The sequence below is a fragment of the Columba livia genome, chromosome 3 (assembly GCF_036013475.1).
Source record: "Columba livia isolate bColLiv1 breed racing homer chromosome 3, bColLiv1.pat.W.v2, whole genome shotgun sequence".
NCBI classification, from domain to species: domain Eukaryota; kingdom Metazoa; phylum Chordata; class Aves; order Columbiformes; family Columbidae; genus Columba; species Columba livia.
The window spans coordinates 112,460,504-112,484,142 of record NC_088604.1 but is presented as its reverse complement, the minus strand read 5'-3'; the positions used below and the strand labels follow the sequence as shown (position 1 = coordinate 112,484,142).

General features: G+C 40.5%; 1 long non-coding RNA gene across 4 annotated transcripts in view; it reads left to right on the top strand.

The window, feature by feature from the left end:
- The window catches only part of LOC110360829 (uncharacterized), a 27,906-nt gene extending 4,267 nt beyond the window's left edge, over nucleotides 1-23,639 (top strand). For 2 of the 4 annotated variants that reach the window (XR_010471902.1, XR_010471901.1), the window contains exons 3-9: nucleotides 751-969; nucleotides 2,673-2,793; nucleotides 5,496-5,592; nucleotides 6,732-7,257; nucleotides 13,856-15,373; nucleotides 16,782-16,950; nucleotides 20,763-23,639. This is a non-coding gene — a long non-coding RNA (uncharacterized LOC110360829). The remainder of the gene's footprint in view (nucleotides 1-750; nucleotides 970-2,672; nucleotides 2,794-5,495; nucleotides 5,593-6,731; nucleotides 7,258-13,855; nucleotides 15,374-16,781; nucleotides 16,951-20,762) is intronic. The other 2 variants (XR_010471899.1, XR_010471900.1) reach the window with 2 other exon arrangements.

Below are 23,639 nucleotides of genomic sequence, written 5' to 3'. Positions count from 1 at the left end.
AATAGATTTTTATGCACTTGCCGATTAAGTGCTCCAAACTCATCCTAATGTGCGGGCATAGAGAAACCATTTGGACAGAGGCAGGAATACTCAGAAGAGAAAGGGGAGATGAGTTATTGGGGCAGCTGTCCCACAGCTCTGCTCAGTACGGCAGAGGAAGGAGGGTCTGAGAGGAACAGACGACATCCCGCACACAGCACAGCAAATAGTTCTGCTTTCACTCCCTATGGAGCCCTCTCTCAGTGTAGGTGTACGGGATATGCACATGCCAACTCTGTGCTGGCTGGGGAATCTGAGGCCAGTTCCTACGTTGTTTTAGGCAGAGCATTAGAAAGACATTCTACCTAAGTATTAGTATTGACCTTTTTTTCTTCACTAATCTATTTTGTGTCTTATTGAGGCATTTTTTCTTTGTCTCAGAATTATTTCATTATTTACCAAAACCAGAGGATCACAAATATTTACAGAATGAATGTGTGAATGTGATTCTGTGATTCTCTGAAAGCGTCCCTTAGAATTGACTAAACACTAGGTATCATTTGCTAGGTTTAAGAAACAGTGCATATAGTCAGTTAAAAACATCCAGGAAGTCTGAATACTTCTAAATAGATCATGGTTTAAAGGGCAGATAAGCCCTCAACAGACACACCTCCAACATTATATGACTAACTCATTAGCATTAAGGGACTCTGACCTTTACCAAATCTTGAATATCTAACTTGCCTGGTTATCAAAACCAACCTCTCTCAGGTGCCTGAAGCAGCGTGGCCACGGCAGCCTATGCAGGATAATTTTCCTGCTAAGAAAAGAAAACTTGGGTGTCAAACTGCATCAGATTAGAGTGCTCAGCAGGCCTGGATTTCTGTGAAGGACAACAGGATCTGGATTCTCCTCCCTGTATGCACCACCCATTCTGAGTCATCCGAGCTGGAAGCACTGGCATAATTGCAAAACATCTCCACACAGATGGTATGACCCACTGTAGGTTACACTAGGATTCTCGAGCGAGGTATTTTGCTGTATAATTAAAATATGTTGAGAACAGGTTTTTACTATCAAGGATTTTTCAATAACATGTCTTCACGAGGTGAAGAAAATGTTTTTCCTCTTTAGCATCACAGGGTTACAGAGTATGAACTATTATTTTTGTTGACTTATTTCCATATAAACATAAGCACATATCCTAAAGGTCACTTTGGTTTTTAAGTTCATCTCAAATTCAGTTCCATGGAGCATCTCTAGCATTTCACATCTGCCATTCAAAATTTTTAAAACACAACTTGAAACAAAGTTATCTTATAGAGCTCAGACATTGCGAATCATAATGAATTCTGGTATATGTGACGATGCACTATCAAAAAGGTCCAGATCCTTGCAGGGCATATACTTATATCGATTTGATGGAAAGTTAGGGGCTGCAAATAGTTTTATATTAAAGAAAATCTGCCTTTTCAGGTATGGCTACTTTTTTGAAGCACTTTAATTTCTGATGACCTAAGCTGAAGCAATGAAATGTGCAGATGAGTTGTGCTGGACACTGGACCCTTCACGCAGGGCAAGCTTCTGGATGCTCTGGACCCTGCTCTCCATTGCCCTTAATGTTTTGTGGTTGTTAAGGCATGTGCAGCAGATGCAAAGTATTAATAATTCTCTGTTTATGTCACTGGTAACATTTTGTGGACATGTTGCAGAGATATAAACGGCGACCAATGGAAATTAAGAGTTTCAGGAATCTGATTTCCAGAGATTTTGAGTTTTCTTTATACCAGCTGAAGTCAATTAAACCATTTTCTAAAAAGTGTGTTCCAGATATTGGAGTCTGGTAGGCAAAGCTGGGTTATGCACAATTAGATGCCACCTCTGAAAATATAATTGTAAGTGATTATCTCATAGGGGAATTCTGAGACAGAGCTAATACTAGCATCTAAATCATCTGATACCCCATCCTGTGCATGAACCGCAATCTAATTTTTCAATACCATGAGTTGAATACTGACTTTTTTAAAAATAAATGCAGTTTTCAGAACTCATCCACAGCATATGCAAAGTAGTGTTTTAATACAGTTTGCTGATGGTAGAATACTGATAGCTGAAGTCTGTCTGCACCTCAAATTTTCCAAGAATGAGCTTTCAAATCAGTTCATTCTTCATTGCTGTCAAGTTAAGCCACATATGAGTGAACGCTACTTTTAACAAATCAGTTAATGGCTTTTTTTTTAAGCATTCTTCATCCTTTTTCTGTGTTTTCAAATCCAGTTTTTACAGAATATTTTTACATGGGTATATGTTTGATTGCAGTAAAAACACAACGATGGAATGCTGTTGTTTAGAAGAAAAGTATTGTTACATGCAATTGGACTTTAAGAATACCCTTATTACATTATTTTTAATAGGAATACTTAGAAAATAAAAAAGTTCCAGAGAACGTGACACCTGAGGTAGCAGTAATTTATGTGTATTGCTTAACTAGTCTGTATTTATTTGCAGTAATGACTGTGATAAAGTATGACCTGGACAAAAGGATGTCACTGGTAGTTGCGCTTGCTTGCATTTGCATATATGTATATGTGACAATAAGGATATTGAATTTGTGATCCAAAGTTATCGACAGCAAACCCATTGTGACAGATTGATCTGTAGCGATTATTATGTACTTAACAATTCGTTTATAGTTTTTGTAGAGATGGCATCCTGCAGAGTTTCACAGATATAAGTGATTCAAGACCCAATGTGTATTTTAGGATGTACATAGAGCTCTGTGGAGTCTGGCTCCACATGAGGATGATGGCATGGGTGAGTAAATGAAATATAGTGTTGAAGTGTATCATAAGAATCTGTTATTTTAATTCATTTGAGGAAAAAAAGATGTTCTGTACACACTAGGAACTCAAAATAAGTGATTTTTTTCCTAGAAAGCAGTGAGGTTTTCCATTTCTTATGAAGGAAAGCTGAGAGACTTGGGGTTGTTCAGCCTGGAGAAGGCTCCAAGGAGACCTTATTGCGGCCGTTCTATACTTAAAGGAGGCTTATAAGAAAGGTGGAGAAAAACTTTTTACCAGGGATAGGACAAGGGTCAGTGGTTTTAAACCAAAAGATTATATGAGATATAAAGAAGAAATTCTTCCCCACGGGGTTGCTGAGGCACTGAACAGGCTGCCCAAGAAGCTGTGGATGCCCCATCCCCGGAATTGTTCAAGGCCAGGTTGGACGGGGCTTTGAGCAACCTGGTCTAGTGGAAGGTGTCCCTGGCCATGGCAGGGGGTTGGACTAGATGGGCTTTGAAGGTCCCTTCCAACCCACACCATTCTGTAATTCTCAAATGAGGCGTGACCAGAAATTTCCGAGCAGAGTGCACCGTGGAAGTAGGACTTGTGGGCTTATGTAAATAGGCCATGCACAAGGATATTAGAAAGAATCAGTGCTGATTGATTTGATACCGCAAGCATGCAGCATGTAAGAGGTTAATAAATGGAAACATCTGTACCTTGTTTTTCTGGCCTGTGGGATGCAAGAAAGCCCACTATGCTGTGCTGCAGGGTTTTTCAAGCTCTCCTGCCTCACAGTGCTGGTCCTGCAACACTAGGAGAGCTCTGTGTAGTACTCTGAAGATCAGAGAAGTTTGACTAAATGACAGACATTTCAGGATGAAGTGCACTGCTTTCGTTAAGTAGCTTTTCCAGAAGGTATAAGAATTGTCAAGATATGATAGTGCTATGTGGTTTGAACTGCACCTCTCGCTTTTTTCAATACTTGCTTTTTTTTACAGCCTTTTTAACAAAAACCAAATGGATTTCTCAGAAATACTGGACATTTGCAAAGTCAGTTGGTTTATGTGCAGTGCAGATGCTCAGCATGATTACTTTTTTACCATAATCCATTTAGTAGTAAGAACTTCATTAAATGAAAGCAACCCATGACCTGCTTCAAAAATTATGTGCACGTTTTGCCTTTTTTTTTCTTCCTACCGCCATGGCACGAGGGAATTAATACATTCAGTGCTGAAGTGAGAAATAGTGAGTACTGCCCCTGAAATTCCTAACTGCAGGCCTCTGGAAGCTACCCTCATTGAATGAAGGCTGAAAACTTACTAAGATTCAGAATTAAATAAGTGGATGTACCACTACGTTAAATTAAGGAACAACCTTACACTGAAAAATAGCAGAAACTTTCAATTATAAATTTTGCAGAGATTATTTGCCCTGTATTTCAAACAAAGTAAGGCAAAACAAAGGAAATGAAATGAAGGCTTTTTTTTTTTCTGAATTGCAGGTGAAGACTGAGAGTAGTCAAAACTTTCATATGAGAATTTTTATGCTTCCTTACAAGGAGGATATTGAGGTCTCAAGCTAGATAATAACACAGGAGTGTGCATTTACTTTGATTCCGGTAGCCAGAAAGTCTCAGGTGTGAATAAAACACTGTGAGGTTGTCTCCTAGTCAATTAGAAACAAAGAACTGTCAGACAAGTGTGTGAAGCATAAGACCGTCCTTAAATTTATCCAGTTTGCCAGTTTTGAAGCTGTATGTACCTAAAGTTAGTATTTATCATTGGGAAAAGATGCAACCTTTCTCCCTTTAATCTTTCTCCCTCTAATCAACACTTTATAAATGGAGTAGCACATTTCAGATGTCAGTAATATACTTTTATTTGGCAATTGGTTAATGTGCATAATAAAATGGATAGGACTGTCTGTTGAAACACAGAACAGTGAGACACAGCATAGTGCTGCTTGAGAAGGAAATATTTTGGGTTTGGATTTTCATTAGATCTAATAGCTTTGGATAACCATGGAAATATAACTGTTCTTAAGATGGATCCAACATATTGCATAGTTGCTCTACTTCCTGTAATTTTTGTAAATATTTGTGTCTGATCATTTTTGAAGAAACAGCCTTTCTGCATAAGATTAGGTTTACAAGCAAAGGGCTTATTAGGAGAAGCAGCCTGATCAGGTTACTAATCAGCCAGTGAGTGACTAGGGATTTAAGACAGGAGGTGGCAGTCTCGAGTAGCAACTCACTGCAGTCTCAGTTTAGTTAAGCTCAAATCCGAACTGGAATCAGATCCAGGCACAAATAACTCAGGATCTGAGCCCTTTTTCTTAACCACTGTAATGACAAGCAGCTTAGGTATTGAAAATGGCAGCAACTAGCTTTGTCCTTTGTGCCTGATAATTAAAAATATAGCCAAGTTATTGAATAATTTGAAGGTGGGGTTGTATGAGTTTTCCTAGTTTGGTTTTTGTAGTTTTGTTTGTGTGATTTTTGTTTTGTTTTGGTTTAGTTTTGGTGGGGTTTTTTTAATATTTGGATCACTAGTTGTAGAGGAAAAGACTGCAGTACAGTGGAGAGGCAGGATTTAGTCTGTCCCTCTCTCATCTGGGTTTGTTTCTTCTGACTAGGAAAGCCATGTTGCAAACAATAACAACTCCCAATAAATATTGTATTGTTTTATTCCAATAAGAGGTGTGTCTAATTCTGATGCTCCTTTTAAGTGTCATGGAAGGCTGGGTGATCCTTCATCCCCTGGCTGTGGTCCACAAGCAGGTCATGAGGTATTTCAATCTGCCTGATGAACTACCACAAGTAATGGCAAGAGAACCTACTTTTATTAACAATATCACTGATAGAAATTTTCTAATCAACAAATCAGCACAAAACCTTGCAGCTACCGAGTCTCAGCAGAGAGAGGAGCTTGATGACATCATTGTTTTTCCCCTGTGAAAATGCTTAGTTGGAAAAAAACAAAGACTAAATGAATCACAGTAGCTCCATGCAACATCCCACTTCTAATCTTTTTGAAGAATGTGAATAGTACCATTCACTGGGACGATCAAAATGCAACCAAGAGGTTTCTCAGCATTGCTTATTTCTGCTGGGTATTCATAGTAGCAATTTTACTTGTAAAATTTATTGTAAATTTTGTATATCTATTGATTGGGTTTTCCTACAGCTCCACATTTTAAGAATATATATTTTTGGACCCAATCTCAATTTACTTTTTTCTTTTCATTGAGATGCACGTGAAAACTCTTCCTTTTAAAGTTTACAAAGCAAAAAATCCTTCAAACAAAATAAGTTGCAGCTCTGCTCTACCTAGAAAGTACACATGCATGTAAGCCTTGATCTGTAACAGAATTAATGTTCTAAGCTTGTTTTTTGTCACATCCTGTAGACAAAAAATACAGTCTCTTCTTTTTTCCCTGTGGCTTGAATCCTTCAGTTAGCTTGTGCATGCACAAATCTGTCTGCTCCACAGACACAATTAGTCTACCTGGATGGATCTGAACATAAGATCAGGTTTTCTGTAACAGTCCAGTCCTGTTAGGCACAGCAGACATTGTCACGAAACCTTTTGTTTAATCTTTTTATTAAGCAAACACTTTCCTAAGTTTGCATAAGCAGTTACCCAGCCATGGCTTCCTCATGGTCCTTTAATAACCAGCAGGGTGTGGCGATTAAATTTCCTCAGAGGCTTTTCTTCCATCTGACTACCAAAGCGTAATTTATTCCTCAGTTAACATCGTTGCTTACTTGCTTTGTTTCTTCACCTCCTTCGTCTGTCTGAGATAGATCAGTGAGTTACTAGCTGTCTTTTTAATGCAAAAAGGGAGTGGGGGACGATTCTTTGAGCCTGATTCCCTAAAGAAATAAGGCTTATGTGATAATACTCTGTCTGTCCCAACATTCAGCACAAATAACATAGAACCCCGTTGGCTATTTCACTTCAGGTGGAAGAGAGACAGAGGACTCCAATCTTCCAGCTTCCTAGCAATTTTATGAAAATGGATGGCCAGGAGGAGGAAGGAGATCCTGCTACTACCTTCTGCTAAGGGAAAACTTCCAGTGTGAACTCATTTCTTATTAGACAACTGAAAATTCATTCAAGCTCTCCTTCGAGGCACAGATGTCCGAGAGAACAGTCTTTAGTAGTTGCACTGCTGAGAATTTATTCACATGGGAATAGCTCTCACTCCTGCGGACACCAGCAAAGACAAGGCACAGCCAGTATTTGTATTTTGGATATATGGAGGCTCTGCAGTGAGATGATGGCTATCACAATGTGAATGCCTGCTGCTCCTTTGTAGTGAATATAAGACTGTGCCTCTTACGAATAGATGGGATACCTGGAAATCGTTGTCATGCTGCTCTTTCAGATAATAAACATTCCTGTGTCCTTCTGAAGGTGGGATGTACTGTACTTGATGCAGAAGAAGTATTAAACACACACGTTTTGAGTGTCTGCAACAGACAAAGGTATTCGTTTGTTTAGAAGATACATGCTAAGTTTCAAATGCCAAAATGATGTAATTTTAGATTTATCTGGGGCCAAGATGAGCACCAGTCTTTTGTGTGTGTTTTAAATAAGGCCACTGAAACTGTGAAAGAATGTGCAAAACTTGCTTCATACAGCTGATCAGTACTGATCAGTCCTCTTAGGTTGAAGGCTGAGTCTTAACAGTTGTTCTTTGTATTAATTTAATTTTCACCCCTTCACAGTCATATTTATGGAATTGGAGAATGTGCTAAAAGGTATTTTGCTCTATGAAAAAATGCAATGTCTGTGTTGCTGGAGAAATATGGTTTGTTTCCTTCTTTAAAGTATGTGGTTTTGGAATCTTAAAGGCTCTGTTTCTAGTTTTTTGGTTTTCTTAGGACAACAGTATCTGCAATGTTAGGCTAGTTTAGAACGTGGACAGATGTTTTGTTCCATATTCAGATGTGCAGAGGTAACAGATTTTCCATCCACAGCCACATGGGTCCCTCTGGCTGCTACATACTGGTTTTGTGGGTTCTCCCTAATTCATATTGAGCACAATTAGGTAGATTATTTTTAGCAGTTTAAAATCCTGGTCTGAGATATGGCAGCTGCCTTTGCCTCACCTGAGCTTGCAGTACTCCCATAAACTCTTTTGTTAGCGCATCTGAAGAGTGGTTGTTAATCCTACCCACTGTTATTGCTAGATGTAGAAGAAATCATCTGTACAGAACCTGAAGCCCTCTTAATAATGCACAAGCATATGGCATCACAGGCAAGACTTCTGCCACCACAAAAGATAAATCAATGCCATTTGGGGTCTTGAATATCTAAGCTCAGCAAACAGAAAGAAAAATAATTACTCATATGCTTTTACAAACTAACACCAGTGAGCAGAATTGCATTTTCAAAAGGCCACATGTGAAAATGGTTTCTTACACTGAGTAAAATTGTAGATAGGTGGAAACAGGGTCTTTGAAGAACTGTTTAGTGGTTGAGGGCACTGAGGAGATCTGAGTGTGGAAAAAAGTCCTCAGTAAATATGCACTGGAGTTTTTAAGAAGATGTAGTTGAAGTGTAGCTGGGACTGTGAATGGCATGAGCAGATATTTAGGGAACCCTCAGTCTCTGTGTGATAAGGAAGTCTGAGAGAAATGAGCAAGTAGATCCATGAGCAATGGAATCACTGAAGCCTGGTTTCCAATGGATTTATGTCTTGTGCAAGTTTTTCCCCTGGCCTGGATAGTTTTTGTGTCTGTCCTAGATGGATTGTCTGATGTCCGGTAAGAATGGGGCTTTTGCTACATCCTTTTCCACGGTTGGAGGCACCATTTGGATCTCCTTCCTAGCTGGCTACCCACTTCCACTAAATTTGTAACAACTGTAGCTTGAGACCTATGAGTCACTTTCAAATTTAGTCGAAAATCAGACACTGGATTCAAAAGTTCCTCAAAGAGGAAGTGAAGACAGCAGAATAGGCACTCGTACACAAAATATGATGACGAGGGCCTTTTTTCCTTAGGAAATTGGAAAAGTTGGAGAAGGCACTTCCTCCAGATTTGGTGATTTCCAGCACTGGCAAGATCATCTCAAATTGGGGCACAGAAAGGGTAAACGGAAGCAGTACTAAAACCTGCTTTCTTGTTGCAACTGTTGAAGCCATTTCGTAGAGAGCTGGGGTACAGGTTTACAACATTGTACTCTTGTGGTGGGTTTGTTGGCATTTATTTGGAACGTGGTTATTTATTAGGTGAAAATATGTAGAGTCAGAATTCCAGGTGTTGGTCTCAGTCTCTATGCAGATTACATTTTTTTAACTATTTGTTAGCCAGGTATTACTGATATGATTAATTTTGCTTAACCTGTCGGTCATTCCAAAGTAATCTAGGTGGGAGCTACAGTGGGTGTGCATGAGAAAACAAAACTCAGTAACAGGTGCATAAAACAATCTCCCTTAGCATATATCTAGATCAATTTTGGTAGGCACATTTTGTGAGCCAGCACCATTTTCTGTAGTTCTTATCAACATTTTAATCAAACCTTCACCCTAGCAGGTCAGAACTCCATTGTTTTGCTAATGCTTTGGATGACTTGAAAACTAATGCTCCTTTGACTATTTGAGAACCTGGAGCTGAAATATGTGGTAGTGGCAGGCTATGCATTTGTCCTAGGGAAAAAAATGCTTAAATGGAAAATGAAAGAGGACACTATCAGAAGAACTGTTCAGAATAAACAGCTGTATGTTTTTCCCCTCAGCCTCTGAAGACTTCATTTAGCTCCAGGCATGGGTTTGAATAAGCTGCCTCGTGTTTGCTAACACCAGCTAAATCTTTATTCTACACAGAGTAATGTATACCTTGTATCAGACTTAGTAAGAATAAAAAGTAGGTTTCATGTAGGTTATGTCATTTCATGTAAAACAAAAATGTCTTGACTGCACAAAATGTTTTATCTAGGTGCTTAGCCAAGTGCAAAAGTTTTTCCACCAAATACAAAACATCTGTTGAGATAATTAGGAAGAGAGAACCTGTGTAGATAGCGGTGATAAAAAGATTTCTTTGCCTCAGTGAAGTTCTTAGTAAGAATGTGCCGGCCACTAGTGCTTGTAACAGAATAGTATTTCAGTTAAACAATAACTTATGCGTCTAGAAAGTAGTAATACTTGTACTAGCATTATATGTAGACTAGATCCTAGGATGTGTTGTCTAACAACACGGCTTTTAGCTAGGGATAAGTTCTTTTTAAATCTGAGAAAGTTAGTTTCTATTCCCCACTTCTATATAATTTCATATATTACTCTAGGAGACAGCAGACTTTGTATTCAGTTCCTGCCTTCCAAGCTGCGCTTTTTCAATTCTATAATAAGCAGGCAGCTTGCGGAGCACGAGCCCCGCTTTCAACGGTTTCAGTTTATAATATTGAACAACACTGAGGTAGTTAGATTAGTATTCCCCTCTCTAAGGAATTCAGGGTGATGTCAAACCTGCCGAATGACTCTTGCTCAACACTCTGATATAGGTGGTGTGACTGGTGTGTTCAGATGAGTCCTCCCAGACCAGTGCTGGGGTTGTTGCAAACCAGCACAGGTAACTTGACTGTTTGGATCTGTGCTTGTGTAAGTGTAACCAACATGTGAATCAACTCCAGGGCCAAGACAGGCAGTAGTGGTGGGTCTTCAGGGTCCTTAGACCATTTTCCAGCATTGAACATAATATTTGGCAGCAGGTTAGAACTGAGCCTTGGGTATCACCATCTTTGTGTGTGACGTTGGCAGCAGACATGGGTATGTGTTTGTGGGTACAGGAGCTTATGGCAGCTGGAGACTGGGAGAGTACTTAAGAGAAGCATCACTACATGTTTGCCCATTTAACCACAAAGGCTATGTGGAGTGTGGCCGTGGTGCCCGAGAGCACAAACCACACCAACAGCAGCCACGGTCTTCCTCTTAACATGCTTGATGTCACAGCATCTCAGATCACATTTTCCAGTACCACTCTCAGTGTTCCTTGGGTAGTATGTTGAATATTGTCAGCTTAAAATTAAACTGTTGATCAAGAATATTTCACTGATTTCATTGGTGAGTATTTAAGATAATCTGAAAGCTACAGCTCATGAACAGAACAGTCTTTCACTTAATTTCTTTTTCGTTTCTCTCCCTTCTTTTTTTTCTCCTTGAAGCTGGCAAAGTCTTGTGTATAGGGATTTGGACTCTCTGGTCTCATGCCCTGACCTCATCATTCCATTTGTGGGAGTCATTTAGCAGTACCTCTGCTAGATACAGGGATAATAAACTTTAAAAAAAGCATGTAGTTTAACTTCTAGAACCCAGGCTAAAAAATTAGTGCCAAAGCATGGAAAGTCTGGGTATTTTTCCCAATGAAAATGAAAAGACTGAATTATTGAGACAACAAAGATGTAGTCCCACAATGGTATTGTACACAGCTTTGTTGTTCTTATTGAAGAGAGCTCAGAAGTAATTGACAAAGTAAAATAAATCACACCCTGAATTCCAGACAGCTTCTCTCAGCAAATGGTCAATAGTCAATAAAGAGAAACAGACAATTCAGAAAATGATTTATTCCCTTTATCTTCAATACCCATTTCAGGATAGAGGAACTCATCCCTCAGAAGGAGGAAGGGATGCTGTCTCCTATGGGCAGCTATCATTGCTTAGCTTTCAAATTAATTCCACTCTAACTAGCTTACCCAACCTGTTTGGTTTTTTTTACCAGAAACAAATGAAAATGCAATCAGTATTTGCAAATGCAAAATTCTGCAGAGACAGCAGTCATTCTGCTGTATTTCACCCCACTCCACAGAGCAGCAGAGAAGATTTTTTAATTTACTCAGTAAGAACAAAGTGCTGATTTGGCTCTGTAGTTCTTGGAAACTATCTTTGCTATTTCCTGTTATTTTCTCAAGCTGTGTATTTCAGATGCGAATGGGGACCCACCTAAAATCTCTCTGTGTTTGTAGTGGCTTGACATGATTCCTTGGACAGATGTAGATGGGTGTTATCTGCCAGTAAAAATGGGAATGGAAAGCAAAAGCATGGCAGAAAGTTTTCTGGTTTTAGTTTTGAGGATTTGGTGCTTCCCACCGGCACGGCACTGTTAGCACCCATCCCCAATGCCGACCTTGCCTGACGTGTCCAGAAGCGGCTGCACACTAAATCTCATTTCCAAAGACTTTCAGCGCTTTGTGTGATCATTGCTCCTTTCGCCCTGAGACACGCTGTACACGGCCACACGGCGACACGGTCCGTGCTGGCTTCTGTAGCGCTGGCAGCGGCGCTGAGCAGCTCCTTTCACACGGCTCTGCCGCAGTCTGACGGTGGGAAGTTGTCTGCGGGCCAGATGGGGCTGCAGGAGAAGCAGACACTTCCAAACAAAATTTCTGGCTGCAGGAAGAGATGATTAAATGTAAAGACAAGGCATCGCCCCTGTGTTTGTTTGGGTGATTGCAATGCTTCAGTGAATGGTAGCGTTTGTTGACATATGTAATTTATAGAGTTTTGTTTGTGTGTGTTGGGAGAAGGGAATATATCACTGCAGAGATCTGACACCTCATGTACATTTGTGACCTTATTTCAAACTGGTTTGGATGCCAAATTGAATAAAGTGCGTTCAGAGTCCGGATGATTTGACAGGAACTGAATGATTGTCCTTAAAACCATTTGCACTTTCTGTTTTGTGACCTTGGCAGATCAGTGATTGGGAAAGCTGTTGACATGCCATCTGCACCTGCTCGCTTTGCTGTGCAGCAACAGGTCATTTCCTTTCCAAACACGCCTGGCTTCTGATACCAGTGGGAAACTGGCAGCTCTTACATGAAAGCAGTAGATTCCAGTTTCCTCTTTTGGCTTCTCACTGAGATAGGAAAGGAGTTGTTATTGTTACGGGCCCAGCGCTCTGTGTCAGAGCTCTCTTGCCCACATAACTGCTTTTGCAGTCGCTCAAAAACAGTTTGTCAACAGTATACGGCATCATCTCTTGTATTGTGCATTGGATTGCCCCGAGATCATTTTCTCCCAATATCACGGACTTATTCTAAACAGAAGGGTGAAAATATTTCCCTCTTTTTTGTCTCTCTGTCTTTTTCCCTTATTTCTGTGAAAGAATAAGAGAGTACAGATTAACGTGACTATCTGGTGGCAGGGCTTAAGAAACAGCACACTGGAACTGAAGTGTACTTTTCTCCCTATTTCTTTGTCATATCAAAAATATGAGGCGAAGTGGCGTCCATTGTTCTTCCAGTTCTCCAGAAATGACGGAAAGCTGTTGCAACTTCTTCTTTGTAAGGAGTGTTTAAATCAGCAGGTGTTCGGTATCAGTGGTGCTGGGCAGGATGCAATCACTTCACCTCCAGCCTGAAGTATCACCTTTGCAGAAAACTGCAGAGGAGCTATTAATATGTTACTGACAGCAGGGTTGTGAATTTTGTTTCCACTCCTAACAGCATAAAGTAGCTGTGTTGGCTTTACAAGTGATTCAACAATTTGCTCTCCCTGAAAGTTAGGATAAATTGTTTGTTGCACCCAATGTGTATCTCTATAAACATGCACTGTCTTTTTCTTCCCGTGAGTTACTGGAGATGGAACTATGTGTTTTTGTCTGTGTTTTCATGTAGCATTATCAATCAAACAGGTAACCCTATTTGTCTTAAAATCAAGGCAAATATCTCTTGTGTTCTGTCCATCTGTTCCAGCCACCGACAGCATGCTCATCACCATGGTATCAGAACAGCCTGGTACACAAATAGCAATCAGCAGTTATTAACATAATATTACTTGGTCCATTGGCAGAGATACTAGACATCACACACTGGAGATAGTTTCTCATCTGATGTACTTTATTCTGCCTGAATATGATAATATTCTGTATAAAAATCAGTAAAATGATGCAATTTTTATGATTTCACCCAAGCACCATCAATTGCCAGTGTAATATATACATACATTTTCTCTTCATATGCGGTAATTTATAATCCATTGCTATCTTGTTGTAGAATAGCATTCTTTAAGAAACAAAGGGCATTTTTTAATATGCATTAGATCAAACCACTGAAAGCTCCCTTTTTCCCTCCTTTCTCCCCCAGCTGTTGATAGAGACTGATACATGAGCGGCTTTTTTACATGCAGAAGGCCATTGATCTCAAACTTGAACTAGACGAGTTAAGGTTTATTCAGCATGAGATGTTCTTCTGTAGCATTGGAGGGGGTGCACGTGATTGCAGCCTGCCAGGAAACTGTAAGTCACTCTCTTTCTGCACACACTATAGCAGTTGCTTCAATACCTCTGGGAAAGAGTAAAACTTGCCCTCTGCTTTTCTGTCCTGTAGAAGGAACATGGGTCTTTCAGGCCAACTTTTTCCAGGACTTAGCTTACCAGGGAAGCAGACTGCAGTCTCCCAAAGGATCGTCAACACCCTACAAAATCTGGAGGTTCCCTACCTGTCTTTAATCCCCTTCACACATCTCATTTACCCACATTCAAAAGCCCAATTTCAAATGTCTCCTTTTTGTTTGGTCATTTTTCCTGTGACATAATGTAAATATTTTTTTCAGAGTTGAACAGCCACACTTTTAAAGTTTCTGGTATTTAAATTGCTGGTTAAAATGAGAAGATTCCTCTCAGGTGGCATATTTGTGCTGACCTGGTTAAATGAATAGCTTATCTGTACATCATTTTTCTTCTCTGCTTAATCAGAATATATTCCTGGGAGACCTATTTGCAAGCTTGTCTACAGAGACGTCTATACAGGAGCAAGATGGAGCCTCTTCAGATTGCATCTTCACGGTTGCGGTGCTGTAATTATGAAACAAAAGTGAAACCAAGGCATTATAGTTCCTAGTTTTTATATACAACAACTTTTACTTGTTTTAGATGGCAAATTGCTGCTAAACTAACATTTCTATAAGCATTACAGTGTCCATATAAATGCTACTATAATGAAAGGGAATGTCTTTATCTGAGCTGGTTGTGGTTATGTCAGTAGGCACCAGCAGATTGCCTCAGCCATTATTGCTCTTTCTGTGAATGTGATATCCGGTCGTGATATTGATTCAGTCTCCATTTTCGTATCAATAGCTTAAAAAAATAAAATTAAAAAAAAAAAAAAAAGCTTGTAAAATAATCTAATTTAAAATTTAACTGGATTGTTAAGAACACAGTTGCCAAATAGGCTGTGTATGTGTGGAGCCTAACTGAAACAGAGGGGAAGGCCACCAGGAATCTTGCTATAAAAATGAAGGAACATCCCCTCCAGTTCAGCTCTGCCTTGAACACTCGTCTTTTGGTTCAACTATGGGAAGGTGTCTGAAGTACTGGGTGAGTTTCCTACATCTCTTGATGCAATCAAGGGCAAAGTGCAGCATTTTCATCCTGTCATTCCCTTTTATCAATCTCAGTTATTAAGCAAGGGGCAGATATTAAGGTCAACCTTGATTTAAATGTTTAATAGACATTTCTCATTAGACAAACTATATGTGTCCTATTATATTTCTTTCAGGGCCTGTCTCTCATTGGATGCATGACAGACTGTCCTCCCGGATATAGTCCAGTGAGCAGGAGTAGAAATGTGCTCGAACATGGCATAATTACAATGAACATAAAGGTATAGTTGGAACTTCCTTGGAACGCTCTCTTCTGTGTTGCTCTCACAGACCAGTATCTTGGTTCTCTGCATTGAATTGCTTTGGAGCAACGTTATTGAGAAGAATGAGTCATTTCTGGCTCAGTTTAATGGGTTTATCGAGACCGAAAAAGCTATAGCTGAACTAAATGCCACGTCCACAGTTCATTTTATGGAGCTCTTTTTATCATGTGCAGTGACTGCCGACCAAAAGAAAATGAAGATATATTCCTTCAGCTTTTATAAGAAAGATCTGTAACAGGTTTTGTAGTGTCCATGAATAGAAAGTGGTTTCACTAGCTTTCTTGCTCGCATGGTTGCCATGTGCATCACATTACATGTTGCCACTGCAGTTTCCTCTTATCTTCTTAATTTTAGATCAGCTGCATCCTCCTCAGTAATTACTCAGGTTTATGACATGGAGCATAAAACATAACCGCTAGAATAGGGTGGATGGTTATTTTGCGCAATTTTGAATGACTATTCAAAGTAGGATTCGGGGGAGAGTATGGCCTCATATTTTGTAAAACTGAGCGCCTTCCAAAACAGCTGCTCTGAGTGAGGTGGTCTCTCAATTTATCAAGGGTGAAATTAGTACATGGGAATACTCTAGAAAATATCAGGGGGACTATATTGAATTAATGAGAGAACCTGGGGTCTCTGATATTGTTAATTACGTGTTGATGGAAAGCACAGAGTCCATTGCATTTTTTGAACTATAGTATTAGAACAAAAAGAAACTAAAAATTATCACAGTGGAAGCTGTCACCCTTGTTCCCATGTGTGCTATATCTCTTCTATGGGGATCTCTTGTGGATACGCGAGAAGGAAAGCAAATGTAGTTGTCCTGATTATTTTTTTCTTCAAGTGCTATCTCACATAATAAGCCCCTGTGGCTTTCTGCCCCACCCCACTTTTTGATGCTCTTGACTTAGATATGGTATTATTATGTCTTTTGAACCATGTATTTTAGCCAATTTCGTATTTGAACATAAAACCCTAGCAATGGAATGTATATTACATGTGACAATATTGTGTTAGATAACAGCTGAATTTGAATAGTTAATCTCATATATTCAAAATCTGACCTTTTTTTTGCATGGTACAAAACCAGTCTCATTAATTAATGAACACAGGCAATGTATACAGTCTGTAGTGAGTGATTGCATTTAACTATGAATTGCTTCATCTTTAAATAGTTTTTTTTCTTAAGGTAGGAAATAAGCAAAAAAGGAGCAAATAATTTCAGTACCCTATCTTGAATAACATTCTTTGTAATTATTTTTCACAATAGCCAGTGGATGGAAACAGTGTTTTAAAAAATTACTTAGTGGTGAATTTATAGTCCTGAAATTACATAGCTCTTCTCTCTCCTTTTGTTTGCTTTTAGGGAGAAAGAGGAGCTGCTTCATCAATGCTGTTTCCATACTGTGGTTGGTCTCAGGAAAGGATTGCGTTGATGAATTAGTCCAAGAATGCTCCAGCCGTGGAAGAATACATTTTACAAGAAAATCCATAGGTGACTAATAGGCCAGATTGTTCATCCTTCACCCACGGTGGTAAGCAGTCCTCTGAGATCTGAGAGAAGTGTTTTGGTATAGCTGGAAATCAGTCTATATCTAAATTAAATTAAATTGAGCTTTTAAATGCAGAATTTGAAGTTTAACATGATGTGCCGTATGAACAAAAACAAAAAAAGAAAAAAGCATTTCCACTGTGGATATTTTAGTCTTAAATCATGCTTTTCTACCACATTTTGGCAATGTGTCCTGTATCTTAATACCTTTGCTTTCATGTTTGTTTGATTTTTAAGATTGTCAGCCATTACACAATGTAGTTTTGGGTGAACTTAGCACCCTTCCATTGTGTTGAATGTTCTAGTGAATTATGAATGCAGTATCAGCCTGCTAGTAATTAAACATTGCTGCCTCTTAGCTTGAAAATGAAAGACCTCTATGGAACTTAAAGCTTCTTGCTTTATTTAGATTGTGTGTCTGAGAAGTATGGATAGGTGTACTGGGTCAGTGCAGACACAGTGCAGTCTTAAAAAAGAATAAACCCATAAACAAAAGAGAGAGGAAGGGAGGGAGGAAAAAGAGATCAAGGTGATAGTAGGAAAACAAATTCATCCAGTTATTAAAACTTCAAACTGCATGGAAAATTATCCACACTTTGCAGAATCCTGAGTGTAGTTTCCAAATTTTGCCTTTGTACAATCCCAATAAAGGGTTCATGTCTGTACTCATTTTCACTCACAGATGGGTCTTCAAAATGTGCAAGTGATAAGTTGTGTAAAATAGGATCTATTGCCTGTTTGTTGAAGCCTATAGGTTGTACCTGTTTCGGTAAAGCAGAAGCTAGGTTCCTCACCGTTTGTGGACTGAAGAGCCCACTGAATACTTGCTTCTCATATTGGCTTTGCTACTATGCAGAGTTTTACTACTTGAATTCCCTGATTAATGTTTTAAGCAGAATGAAGCCTTAATTAATTTTATTTTTTTCAAAATCTGCTACCAAAAATCACAGTATTTCACCATTCAAAGACAGTTCTTTGCTTCTTCAAAGACTTTATTAAACTGATCTGTACCATCCTCCTTACAGGACTGTTGTGGAGGATGTACCCTTGTACGATACAAATTATGAGCTCCTGTCTGAAATAATAGGGATGATCGCTAACCCTGAACTGACATCTGAAAGGATTTTAAATAAAGGTTTTCAGTGCCAGGTCTGTGAGCTAGCCTCCGTACTGCCTGTCCTGGGTTAGGCTGAAGATGAAGGCAATTGACACTTAACAGATCCAGAGGCTGAGCTTTGTTCCTTGAGCTTTTGTTACATTTAAGGATTCATGCTGAATAACAATAATAAAAGATTATTCCCATCTGCTATTCTGTTATTGTTAGTTTAATATAGTGTATGACTACTCAGAGTTTAGTCTGCCAGCCAAGGAAGGTATGCAGTTATCAGCATTACTGATAGGATAAACAAATTATGTAAGCTTATTTTCAGATCTCCCCAAATTCCATAATGCTTAAGTGAAACTGTTGAGTTGAAATGCACCTGTTTTGATACAGCATCAGAGGTATCATTTAGAGCTTTGGGTAGACTAAGAGGCCTTGTTGACTGATTTCTTTGCCTGTTGCCATTTTTAGGCATGAAATACAGCAGGAAACTGAAAAGAAAGTATGGACAAGAAAAACACAGAATTGTAAGAAAGACTTTTGGGAGTTGTAAGAAAGACTGTTGTGCTTAGAAAGCTGCGGAGGCCCAAGCACTGAAAAGATTAGTATGTCAGGGGTCTAGTTAGTGCTGCATCTTTGAGCTGTAACAGTATTTCTCCAACTCCATGTCCAGCCATTGCCCTGGCAGGACTACAGATTAATCCTTTGTGGGGACGGGAAAGTGCCCATGGGGATTGGCAAGAGTCGCTTGTCCTTTCCTCATGAATATACATGTTTGTTCCTGGGTAGCACGGGAGGTGGCTCCTCCTTTCTCTCTGCATTTGTAGCCACCATGAAAACAGATAATTCCAGGAGACAAGTCAGATCCGGGATTGCAGACCCAAATATCATTGTAGAAGTCTGGGACTCTCTCTCCTGACACTCAGCTGAATTCTACATGCATGTGCAAGCGTTTTCACAAGCCTGCTAATGAATGCAGCAAACCAGGTTAGATAGGGCTTGCAAGGAATGAGTAGGGAGAGAACAAAACACCAAGGGGCAAGGAAGTGGCAAAAGCACAAAGAACAGTGAGAAAGAAATTCAAAATTGTAGATCTTGGAAAGCGTAAAATGGTATCATCGATGTCACGGCATGGAACAAGGGGGCATTCTGTTCTTTAATCATAGGTTGCAGGCCCCTGTAAGTGTGCAGCACACAAAGTAGAGAAGATGCTTTGCAAGGCAGGTGTGTGAAAAGGACAAGCAAATGGAGGAGGATCATGAACAAAGAAAAATTGAGAAGAAAGCTTTTGAAAAAGGAAGAGGTCAGATTAGAGAACGATGGCACAAGAGCTGGTATTGAAGACAACAGGTGAGACAGTAGAAGAAAACATGAAAGAAAGTAGAGCCACTGATCCCATTTGTTCTTTTTCATTAGAAGTGTATCCTTATGCCACTTCTGGATGCCATGCACACATACAAGAAAATACCAGCTTTTCAGCATAGCAGGGTGAAACTCCCTTCAAAAAACACCTGCGAAACCCAATAGAACAACCTTCAATATTAAATCTACATCTGTTAAACAACATCCGGCGTCAAGCTAGTCCAGCTGGATGAATACTTGCCAGAGCATGTAGATGATAACTGGTATGATGAATCGAACTCTTAGGCAAATAGGTACCTAGGCAAAGAGCAGAGCGGCCAAATTCCATGGTGCACAACCCTGCTGTCTCCATTGGGTTGCAAAATGCATGAGTCAGAGGTAGAAAATAGCCCTTGGCAGGTTCTGTGGTGAGTACTATGATCCCCACTTAGGCAAACCCATGTGTTCTTGCTTCCTGATGTTTCTGAGCTCTTTTCAAGTGTGCTTTCTAGCAGTACTCTGCCCCAATGTCTATGTGGTAATCAGCCAAGGTCTGCATCAAGAAGAAAGGGTTCATTTACTAGAATTAAACGGGTGCTGCAAGCAGGATATCAGGTGCTCAAGACACGGGCACCTCCGAGTCCAACCCCCTGTTTCACAGTTGTGGTCCAGAGTCTGAGCTGCCATTATAAAAACAACAAACAGGCCAGATCCTCAGCTGACGCCCAGCCACCAAAGCTCAGCATATCAGCTTGGGCTCTGTCTTCTTTATCTCTTGTGGCATGGAAGATTACGATTAAAAAGATGCCCAGCATATAACTAATGAAGTAAAGTGTACATTAAGTAAAAGCCTAAGCTGCTTAATTTATCCCTGGAAACATTTTACCATTGAGCTTTTTTTACCTTTCTTGTGACTGCTGTCATAAATGGCCTGTGGGAACAGTGGAGTTGTCATTTCTGGATGTTTTCAAGAATATCACTATTGGGATTGAAATAGATGCAAATGAAGCAGAGGAACTGACAAGATCATCTCTTGGTGTCTCTTCCAACCTATTTTTTTTCTAGAATTTTAGCAAAAGTGTTCAGTTACTGTCCTAAGCTTGCTGTGTTACACTACTTTCACTAGACTTGTGTAACAAAAGCCCCAACTACCAAACCCTCTGCTTCCTCCATGGCTACTCACGCAATACAATGTGTGGTATTGCCAGTTTTGCAGAAGGTTGGGAAATCAAGATCTGAACCATGGTGACAGTTTAAAATAAAAAGTAAAGAAAGGTATCAAAGTTAATAGGTAGTCAGCTTATTACAGTGTTTCATGTCCTGCTGAAAATAATTTTCTACTTACAATTTAGGTGACAATTGCCACAAAAGCTCCCATGTGCTCATAACAGTACAGAAGTAAACTGGGCCTGGATTCTGAAGAAAGGAGCCAAACAAGGTGCTAGATCTTCTTCTAGGAGATTCCCAAAAGAGGTGTAGCTCACCAGAGTTGGACATTCGCTCCCCAAGCATCCTGCTATCCCTTCACGTCTACCAAGTGCTCTTCACACTTCACCCTGCCTGTATCCACTTGGCTTCTGCCTGTGACTGGAACCAACGGGAAACCTCTGGCTCCATTCCCCTCAACACAGGATGCAAAAGCACAGGCTGTATGAGGCAAAAATGAGAGTTAGAATGGTTTCCTGGTGATTAACAGACTGGTAAGATCCATTACACCATCTGGTTACCTCCCTCCTATAAGCAGCAATGTGTGATAGTGGACCAGCTCTTTTAAGCAGTTCCAGAATACCATTTTCCTCTCCACTTCTGTTTTTCTGACATCAGACTACACCTGAGTACAGGTGTTGTTCTGTCCCTCCTAGGGGTACCACATGTCCATCAGCAACTTTGCTCTTTACTTCCTAAATCAAGAATTAATAAGGAGAAGATTTTGCTAACACCACTTTAGGTGTGCACGTCAGAAATAAACTGGTTGTATTGTCAGAAAAACATTGGTAGCTGACAAGTCCTGCAGAGAGATTAAATACATGGGAGGGCTGTGAGCAATACGAGACATGCTGCTGATGATAAGCTAAAATCAGTGTTTGTTCCTCAGAACTCCCTGTGTCAAAAGAGTCGGTTGCAACGCTTCAGCTCGCTGTTGTGCATTCCTGGTACCTGACCTTCTCCACGTGGCTGTTGCGCATCTATTGGCCCGCGAGCTTCCCACTATGCTGAGAAGAGGGAGGGGAAAGGAAGAGCAGAAGAAGGCAAGAGGGGAAATAAATACCTAAATTGTTTTTCTCTGATGTTACACATAGTCTAGGGAAAAGGACATTGGCAGGAGCTGAGTGATACCTGAACGCTGCTGTACTAACACGACAGCTTTATGGGGAGGCAGTATTGGGTCACAAGCCTGATTCCCCCTACTTTTTGTTCAATAACTGCTAAACAGGGGGAAGACAGACATTTTCAGGGTAAAAACTGTGATAGAGAGCAGACTTGAAGCCTTCCTTTGCCCTGTGACTATGTGGTGTGGTTACACAGCTAAAAAATATTGACCATTTAATCTGAAATAAGTGCAGAAGAGGAAGGTAGAATGAATCCTGTGCAGTTTGCTGCTTTCTGCTTGCTGCAATCCGCATGGGCGATACCCTCCCAGTCCCACTGACAGCCCCACGGCAGAGCAGGCACGTGGGCTCCGCAGTGCAATGCAAAACCTGAGCTTATGCAGCTGAAACATTCCTCCCCCATCATTTGTGCTGGTTTTCCTCCTTCCTCGCCCTTTTCACTGCTGCCTGCAGCCACTGCAGCTTGCTTTCCCTCTCCCTCCCATCCCCTGTCCTCCTGTCCCCTCATTTCCCGCAGCCTCCTCTGGCACACGCTGTGGCCTCGGGAAGAGAGAGGCAGGAGCAGGGGATGGCAGGTCACTGTGACAGCTCAAGGTAACCTGTGCTCGTGGCTTTTCCTGGCAGAGCACTACAGCCCAAGCCAAAGGAAATTCTGACGCTGATTTTACTAACAGGATAAAATCAGCCTCTATTGGCACAGACAGAATTCAGCCCTGAAGGTATATGAATAATGTTTCCCTAACTGGCATCTGATCTTGCTTCTTGCATTATGCTCTGGTTAGCGGGAGACGAGTGAGGCCTCTCAGACCATCCAGTGGTTCGTGGTGTTCGTGATAAACTATGCAAACCCACAGAAGGAAGGAGGAAAAACAAGACAGAAGCTGATACGCGGGTCAGAAATCACCACTCCAGGCAGCGGTCCTGAGCCTGCTCATCCAGTTAACCAGGTACATCTACAGACACCGAGCTGCAGATGACATCACAGCAGCAGATGACATCACAGCAGCAGATGACATCACAGCAGCTGATGACCTCAGCCTCCAATAAGGGCAATGGAAAACCCTCCCTGCACTTCCCTGCAGAGCTGAAGTAAACCCACTTTTCGTCCTGCTCTGGGTTGCTACGCTGCTGGTTCAGTCATACAGACGAAATATGCTCTTCTCAGACATTGAAGCTATTATTTCTCTAAGATGAAACAGCATCCCACACTCTTATTAACCTGTGCCCTACTTCAGAAGTAAATCTAATTTAGGGGGTTCGTAGTTAGCTCATGCTGGTGTTGGTTTGTCCCTGCGTCCGCTCTGCCTTCTCTGGATACATTTACACAGCGCTATATGTGGCAGAGCCCTGTTTACTGTAGCCTGTCGGCATTATTCCTCACAACAGAATAAGGAATTGGGGTGGTTGGAGCTTTTTGTTTCTTTGGGGAAGGGAGAAGTAAAACCATAAATGTTAAAAATATCCCTACAAAAATGTTTTTTTATTCAACAGAGACCGATGTGCTGTCTGCTAAACTGAGTTGGTCATCTGGGATATTCCTGCGTATCCGGTCACCTTCCACAGAGCGCCTCAAGAGTCATGCTGTGTGAGAGAGAAGAGGTTCAAAGGCTTTGCCAGATTTTTGATGGCAAACATCAAACAAGATGGGTATTGTTTCACAAATACACAAAGTAAGAGGGAAAGGGAAGTAGAATCTTCAGCGATGGCCACCACAGAAGCAGTACATACAGTCATTTATGTGGCAGAGTCATCTGTAGATTATGTTACCTAACAAGCAATGCAAGAAAGCAAAAGAAACCCAAAACCTTTTTTAACCAATGCTCAATATTTTCAATGATAGTCAGCGCAGTTTATTGACTTCTTTTAAGGAATTAAACCATGAAGATACGTAGAGCGTGA